Source organism: Rhodnius prolixus, unplaced genomic scaffold, assembly GCF_049639745.1.
Source record: "Rhodnius prolixus isolate KJV_2025 unplaced genomic scaffold, Rpr scaffold_13, whole genome shotgun sequence".
Lineage (NCBI taxonomy): Eukaryota > Metazoa > Arthropoda > Insecta > Hemiptera > Reduviidae > Rhodnius > Rhodnius prolixus.
The window spans coordinates 1,380,897-1,390,135 of record NW_027411583.1 but is presented as its reverse complement, the minus strand read 5'-3'; the positions used below and the strand labels follow the sequence as shown (position 1 = coordinate 1,390,135).

Genomic DNA, 9,239 nt, shown 5'->3' with positions numbered 1-9,239 from the left:
TGCCTGTTGGAACAAGTCGCTTAAGCAGGTAGCTCTTTTTTTCTATTTTAAATCAATAAAATTGTTTAAAACGATTTTTTTTATATAATTTTCTTGCTTTTTTATTATTATATCAATAATAATAAAAATTTGATGGAATATTTTCAATTTCAATTAAGAAAAGGACTATACTTTGCAACTACGATGTTGCCTGGCTGAGATCACCAGTGAAACTGGCAAAATGGCCGTTATAGATATAGAACATATGTTCTGCTTTACAAATATTATTAAAAATTATTTAATCAACTTATATTGAATTTAATGAAATTATGGCTAAATAAAAAAGTTTTCTACACCTAAAATATTTTTTAATTCATTTATTAATTTATTAGGGACTACTTATGACGTCACTGCAGATGGTGACCATATGGTACTTTTGATAATAAATCACTAATTATCTTTTTTTTTGTCATATTTTACTTTAATTAGACTAGTTTTAGTCTAATTAATTTTTGGAATTGAGTTTGTAAAAGTAATTTAAGTTTTAAATACGAAAGTAGAAAGCTATTACGTACTTCATTTTGGCGATTATTGAAAATTGGCTCGATAGATTTCCTTTAAAATTGAAATTTAGGTTGTTTAATGAACTATCTTTAATATTTAATCGGTGATTGAACCGTCACATGAGTAAATGAGACTAGATCTGAATTTTAAGTAGTTAAGAGTGAAGGTCCAAAGTGGGACTTGCACTCCAAAAGCTCTTTGAAATCATATCTCAGAAAATAGTTTAAAAATAATAGAATATGATATGTTCAGTAATCGTACAAAGTTTTGAACAATTTGGTGCAGTCCTTTTCGAGAAACCATAACACAAATAGGACAACGTTCGTATCCATCAAACAAAAGAGATCAGGGTTGAATTTTTAGTAGGTATTTAATTATACATCGTTAAAACGTACGTAAGATTGCAAATTTACACAATGAAGACAAAAAATTAAAAAAAAAATGCCAAGAAAATCTTTTAAACAGTTGTATGTGGCAGAAGAGTGTTAACCCTGGAGTTGGACTTCCACTCCAAAAACCTGTTTGAAATCATATCTCAGAAAATAGTTATCAATAAAAATTATAGAATGTGATATGTTCAGTAATTGTACAAAGTCTAACGTAAATTGCTGTAGTCGTTTTCTTTGAAACCATAAAACAAACCAGATAACTTCGGTATCCATGAACCAAAAGAGATCAGGGTTGAAATTTTAGTAGGTATTTAATGGTGGATCGTTAAAACGTACATTAGATAGCAAATTTATGCAATTAAGTTAGAATTATGTTAAAAAAATAGAAATCTTCAATCAAACAGTTCACCTTCAAAAAATCAATGTCTGGTACGATCATTCAGTTCAATTAATTTCTTTTGCTGTATCAATAGATTCTGTTCATCTAAATCAAACTTTTAGTGTGAATTTAAAGGATATGTATTAATGAAACAAACACTATATCATTTTCAAGATAGTTTTTATTTAAAAAAAGATGATCAGTTCTTCCAGAAACATATCGTAAATCAATTACTGTAAGTTTCTTTAATCAATTTCCTTTTAGGTTGCATAATAACTCTAAAAACGAATTTGAGTACCTGTTTTATCATATAATATAAGGCTGAAACCTACAAAACAATTGGTAAAAACTGGTTTAGTCTAAAACATAACATAGGACAAGGTTTACTTCGGTTTTCACGATATACCTTACAGAAATGATATTTTTATAGATTCTGTTCACAACCAAAACTTCCAGAAATAAAGTATTTAATAAAATTTGTAAGCCTTAAGAAAATCTGGCAACCTAAAATCACCTGTTTATGTTTATGATTGACTCAATATTTATATACATATATTATATTAATAAACCAGCCTTGTTACATTCGAATGCCTACATTTATAATTATTTTAAACGCCAATTTATGTTTAGTAAAAGTTCGAAGTTTTAAGATGGATTATTATTGTAAATGCAATGCAGAAAAAAAAAAACTTTCGAATGGAATATCCCAACAGATTTTAAACTTGTAAAGGAGTTTTAATTATTTGGATCTATGGAAAATCTGTCTAAATTAATTTCAAGAAAGAAATAACTCATTTATCGTTTACAGAATACTTTCAAATTTTAAAAAGTTTTTACACTTGCCGACTCAAAAACATTTTATTCCAAAATGATCACATTCAAATACATAAAATAAATTACAGTTTCTTTATGTTTTATACGTAAAATTCCAGTAATAACAGTACCTTAGTTTATTACATGCTGCTAAATGACTCTTTGTAAAATAAAAACGCTCTTAGTACATCTAAATATAAGGACTAAACAGTGAGCTAGACAACCATTATAAACTTTTCTCAGTGAGGCTATCCAGTTTTCCATCAAATTATCTTTGGAAAATAACAGTAATAAATACTCAAGTGATGCACATGTACAGGGTTTTATCAATCCTATCCTGATGAAGGACATTATCACTTAATGAAAACCAACATAAATTACAGAAACTAACACTTGAATTAAACAATATGCATGTATTAATATCCTAAATTGTAATACTTTATTATTATATACAAAGAATTAATATACAAGTTAAGACCTTTTAATTGAAATGAGTGGACTATATAAAGGTTATAAACAGTGTTTTATTTAATAATCTTACAAGTATAACCATAACTATACATTTGTTGTGGTAGAAGTTGAATTTTTGATGTATGAATAATTTTATTTTATTTTTTCAATTGTGTTATAGTTTACGTACAAATGTGATTAATCGTTAATTAAAACAAGCTTTATTCATTTTATGAATGGTGTGCCCCACGAACAAGTTATGAAACTCTCTGCATTTCTTTATATAATCGTAGAATCGTTAAGCTAAAAAGTGTTTCTTTTGCTCTCCTTTCTTGCGTAGGGAAACAAATCTGGTGAGATTCACGCACAAGGCTTTTCTTACTGCGTTTATTATAGTTTCTGTTCTCTCTTTTTGTTAATTTTTCTATAAACAATCTCCAACGTAACTATCAAGAAATAGTACCCAAAATGTTGTGTTCTTTCTTAAAAATTGACTGCATTAATCATAAAATTTCAATTGTTCAATGCTCTAATTGCTCACTGCTATATTTTGTTATATTTATGAGGTGTAAGTCCTAGTTACGAACAGCAGTTTGTTGTGTATTTTGTTCAATTTCCACCAACTATCTATATGTGTTGTATAAAGCTAGTTAGTTATATTAGTTAGTTTATTCATCCAGCATATCTCTAAAACTGGTGACTCTACCTTAATGCAGTCTCTCTAGAGTAGGATTTTGAACTTCTAAACCTAGCTCACTGCTGGTTTAAAAACCAATTGGCTATGGAACAAGTACTTTTCAAGTTTCCTTTACTTCATCCATACTTTTAAGTTACTAACTTTCGTCACCTTGAAGTTTTCATTATTTTTAGTGTTGCCTTATATTTCTAATGAGCAAAACGAAATGTTACGTTTTACAAATAAACAATTAATACAAATTAGCTGGTAAGCAAAAAGAAAGGAGACAGAGTAGTGAAATTAATCACTGAATTACAAACTTTCAAAAGAAATATTAATATTACAACCAACCTCTTTTTTCCTTGGCGATCTGAAGACAGTTACAAAAATCTTAGTCGTCACCTTTATAATTAATTGTAGAAGACTCTTTTTGTGACTGATTATTATCTAAGAGGAAGATTATTCCCATTTTAAGTTATAATTTTTTTATTTGTTTTAGTGTCAGTCTTTCCCACCTAGGAGTCTAGGTTATCTTCAAGGCTTATACTCATTACAATCGGTTACAAAATCAGCCTTAGTAGGAAAAATTTTTAAAAACAATCAATTATTTAGCTTTTAGTTTCTGATCTCATTCATCAGGATGTTTTGGGTGAATTTCTGCTTTCTGTAATTAACACCAGAAGATAATAGAATCACCTTCAGAAGCTCCTGATAAAGGGTACCAATGAATCCAAAAACAACTATAATTTAAAAAAAAAACAAATATCTGCTTATTCCTTGTGAATAATTATTTTCTTAATTGTTTTGATTTCAGAGAAATTCGTCTTTTTGGTGTTTCTCTATTGGTCTGCAGATCTGATGAGGCCTCAAGTTAAGATATTTAAAAAATGGGAGGATTCTCCTACCAGACCTCGAAGAATCGTGCCGTATTTTTTGCCTCTTTGCAGTTTGTTTGGGGGATGACATCGTGTCCTTATGTGATAATATAGTCTTCTAATTGTTTCAATAAACAATTTTTTGAGAGAGGGAGAGAGAAAGAAATGGACCATTGTACAACTATAGGAAGTTAGGATTATACTCACAGAATCCAGTGTGCCCTAATTCAAACTCATTCTCTAACGAAAGACATAACAAAACAAAAAGTAAAAACAGGTGGAAAAGGTGAAAGGCTGCTGTTTCTGTGTTTGACCAGGAGATGATAGAATGCTTTAGAGGTGTTACTTGGAAAAGAGTTACCCTCGAACGATCTGAGTGGAGAAGAATGTGCCAAGTATATGCAGAGCCATCGTTACCGCAAGAATAATGGCCTAAATTTGATAGATCTTAATTAATAATTGTAATAGTGTCCCAGAAAGATGACCAAAATGGTAAAAGTGTGCATGCCAGTGAAATTACTGGATTTATGTTTATTTAATTTTATTGACTTTATTTATAATTAAATAATTAGTTTGTAAAAAGAAAGAAAAAAATACTTTTAATTTTGTTTTGTTGTAAATTTTTGGAATTAATAATATAAGGAAAAAATGAAGAAATGTGTTGAATATGTATATTAAAAACAAAAAGTTAATTAAAAAGGAATGCTGCTGTATTTATTAGTTAATATTAACACCAATGCAGGATTGTAAATGGGTGGAGGATCTATTATGAAAAACAGAAAATTGTTATAAAGGCTGAAATGTAATGTACTTTGGAAATTCATTTATTTATTTATTGTACATACTTATAATAAAGATTATTTATTTCCTATTATTATTTATTTATCTATCTACCTATCTTATCTAAAACATAGAAATATAAACCATTACAAAAAGCAGGAATTGTCAACTAATTTTACTGGAATGCTGCGTTTCAAACCAAATTATACATGTTGGGTAGGAACTATATTCAGAAACAAGAATAAAAACCATTGGAAAAAATAGATATTTTCTTTCAATTTCACAGGAAGGCTGCTGTTTCTGTATTTGATAGTTAATATTAAAATAATTGCTACATTGTAGATGCTGGGTCGATCATCTTAGAAAACCAGAAGTATAAACATTTCATTATTTCACTGGAATATCTCAGCTTCACCATTTAATATTTACTCTTCAATCTAATATTATAAGAAACTGGAAGTAAAAACTTAGAGAAAGTGGATCGTTTCTAGTAACGCCAATGCTAGATTGTACATGGTAGAGGATCTATTTTGGAAAACAGAAAAATAAACCACACAAAAAGAGGAACTTTCTCCTACTTACACAGGAAAGCTGTTGTTTCTCTATTAGATAGTTATTAATAAGGCAAAAGCTAATTTGTGCATTTTGGGCCGTACTATTTTAAAAACAAGAAGAAAATAGCATTGAAAAACGTGGCATATTTCTTCTAATTTGACTGGAATACTGCTGATTCTGTATTAAATATTTAATATTAACGACAATACTAGATTGTACATGGGTTGAGGATCAACTTAGAAAAATAGAAATGTAAACTTTTCTCGAAATTTCGCAGCAAAGCTACTGATTTTTTATTTGTTGGATAATATTAAAATCCAATGCTAGATTTTATACCTACTGGGCCGATCTTTTCTAAAAATAAGAAATGAAAATGTGGATATTTTGTCCTAATTTCAGTGGAAGGCGGCTGTTTTTATATTTTTCAGTTAATAATAAGGCCAAAGCTAGATTTTGCATTCTGAATTGATCTATTCTGAAACTCAGATGTAAAAAAAATAGGAAAATGCAGAAATCATCAAATTACTTAGTCGGAATGCTGCGGTTTCTGCAAGGTCAAGCTAGCTTGAACAAGTTGGATAGATCTATTTCCAGAAACGAGATAGAAAATCCATTGGAAAAGTAGATATTCTCTTCCTAATTACTGTGGAAGGTTGTTGTTTCTGTATTTGATAATTAATATCAAGGCTAATGCTGAATTGTACATATTGGTTCGTATCTTTTAGAAAACAAGAAGAAAAAACTAATGGAAAAAGTGGTCCATTTCTTCTAATTTGGCTGGAATGCTGCTCATTCATTATTTATTACTTAATGTTAACAGCAATGCATGGGTGGTCGAACCATTTTAAACAAAAAAAAAAAACAGTAAGTGGAACTTTTCTACTAATTTCTACGGAAGCCTGCTATTTCTGCATTTGAAAGCTAATATTAAGGCCAATGATAGGTCCATCTACTTTAAACAAGAAGTAAATACCTTTGGAAAATGTGGAAGTAAGTCTCTCAATTTGTCAGGAATCCTGCCATTTTCGTACTTGGTAGTTAATATTAAAGGAATATAAACGCATCATTGTGCATCTTGGGTGGATCTATTTTGAAAAACAATAAGTAAAAACAGGGGAGGGATTAGCTATGTGGTTAGCGTACTCGATTCCCACGCGGAGGTCCCGGGTTCAAATCCAGCTGTTGATGCGCCAAAAAAAAAAAAAAAAAAAAAAAACAATAGGAAAATGAAGAACTTCAACCATAAACGTCTAGAAAACTGCTTATACTGCCTTTGTCAGTAATTAATAATAATAATCAGTTCATAAGGCCAATACTAGATTATACATGGTGGGTTGATCCCCTTTGAAAAACAAGAAGTAAAGACCTTTGGAAAATGTGGAAGTAGTCGCTTTATTTATCAGGAATGCTGCTGTATTCGTATTAAGTAGTTAATATTAAGGCAAATGCTTAATTGTGCGTCTTGGGTAGATCTATTTTCAAAAACCGTAAGAAAAAGAATTGGAAAATCGAGAACTTTACTCCCAATTTCAATGGAAAACTGCTGATTCCGCCATTGACAATTAATAATAAGGCCAATCCTACATTGTAGAATGTGAATCGATCAATTTAGGAAAACCACGAGTAAAAACTATTGAAAAAAGTAGAACTTTACTCCTAATTTCTCTAGAAAACTGCTGATTCTGTATTTGATAGTAAATAACAAGGCCAATCCTACATTGTAGAATGTGAATCGATCAATTTAGGAAAACCACAAGTAAAAACTATTGAAAAAAGTAGAACTTTACTCCTAATTTCTCTAGAAAACTGCTGATTTTGTATTTGATAGTAAATAACAAGGCCAATCCTACATTGTAGAATGTGAATCGATCAATTTAGGAAAACCACAAGTAAAAACTATTGAAAAAAGTAGAACTTTACTCCTAATTTCTCTAGAAAACTGCTGATTCTGTATTTAATAGTTAATAACAAGCTCAATGCTACATTGTACAATGTAGGTCGATCTATTTTGAAAAACCATAAGTAAAAACTATTGAAAAAAGTAGAACTTTACTCCTAATTTCTCTAGAAAACTGCTGATTCTGTATTTGATAGTAAATAACAAGGCCAATGCTACATTGTAGAATGTAGGTCGATCTATTTTCAAAAACCATAAGTAAAAACTATTGAAAAAAGTAGAACTTTACTCCTAATTTCTCTAGAAAACTGCTGATTCTGTATTTGATAGTAAATAACAAGGCCAATGCTACATTGTAGAATGTGAATCGATCAATTTAGGAAAACCACAAGTAAAAACTATTGAAAAAAGTAGAACTTTACTCCTAATTTCTCTAGAAAACTGCTGATTCTGTATTTGATAGTAAATAACAAGGCCAATGCTACATTGTAGAATGTAGGTCGATCTATTTTGAAAAACCATAAGTAAAAACTATTGAAAAAAGTAGAACTTTACTCCTAATTTCTCTAGAAAACTGCTGATTCTGTATTTGATAGTAAATAACAAGGCCAATGCTACATTGTAGAATGTGAATCGATCAATTTAGGAAAACCACAAGTAAAAACTATTGAAAAAAGTAGAACTTTACTCCTAATTTCTCTAGAAAACTGCTGATTCTGTATTTGATAGTAAATAACAAGGCCAATGCTACATTGTAGAATGTGAATCGATCAATTTAGGAAAACCACAAGTAAAAACTATTGAAAAAAGTAGAACTTTACTCCTAATTTCTCTAGAAAACTGCTGATTCTGTATTTGATAGTAAATAACAAGGCCAATGCTACATTGTAGAATGTAGGTCGATCTATTTTGAAAAACCATAAGTAAAAACTATTGAAAAAAGTAGAACTTTACTCCTAATTTCTCTAGAAAACTGCTGATTCTGTATTTGATAGTAAATAACAAGGCCAATGCTACATTGTAGAATGTAGGTCGATCTATTTTGAAAAACCATAAGTAAAAACTATTGAAAAAAGTAGAACTTTACTCCTAATTTCTCTAGAAAACTGCTGATTCTGTATTTGATAGTTAATAACAAGGCCAATGCTACATTGTAGAATGTGAATCGATCAATTTAGGAAAACCACAAGTAAAAACTATTGAAAAAAGTAGAACTTTACTGCTAATTTCTCTAGAAAACTGCTGATTCTGTATTTGATAGTAAATAACAAGCTCAATGCTACATTGTACAATGTAGGTCGATCTATTTTGAAAAACCATAAGTAAAAACTATTGAAAAAAGTAGAACTTTACTCCTAATTTCACTAGAAAACTGCTGATTCTGTATTTGATAGTAAATAACAAGGCCAATGCTACATTGTAGAATGTAGGTCGATCTATTTTGAAAAACCATAAGTAAAAACTATTGAATAAAGTAGAACTTTACTCCTAATTTCTCTAGAAAACTGCTGATTCTGTATTTGATAGTAAATAACAAGGCCAATGCTACATTGTAGAATGTGAATCGATCAATTTAGGAAAACCACAAGTAAAAACTATTGAAAAAAGTAGAACATTACTCCTAATTTCTCAGGAAAATTGCTGATTCTGTATTTAATAGTTAATAACAAGCTCAATGCTACATTGTACAATGTAGGTCGATCTATTTTGAAAAACCATAAGTAAAAACTATTGAAAAAAGTAGAACTTTACTCCTAATTTCTCTAGAAAACTGCTGATTCTGTATTTGATAGTAAATAACAAGGCCAATGCTACATTGTAGAATGTAGGTCGATCTATTTTGAAAAACTATTGAAAAAAGTAGAACTTTACTCCTAATTTC

At 29.5% G+C, this 9,239-nt stretch overlaps 1 long non-coding RNA gene across 1 annotated transcript; it reads right to left on the bottom strand.

Moving 5' to 3' along the window:
• Positions 1-1,476: 1,476 nt before the first annotated feature.
• On the bottom strand, positions 1,477-1,903 carry LOC141447885 (uncharacterized). Its single transcript, XR_012454659.1, has 2 exons — positions 1,718-1,903; positions 1,477-1,639 (listed from the first exon to the last, which is right to left on the bottom strand). It is a non-coding gene; the product is annotated as an uncharacterized lncRNA (long non-coding RNA).
• Between the last annotated feature and the right edge of the window lie 7,336 nt (positions 1,904-9,239).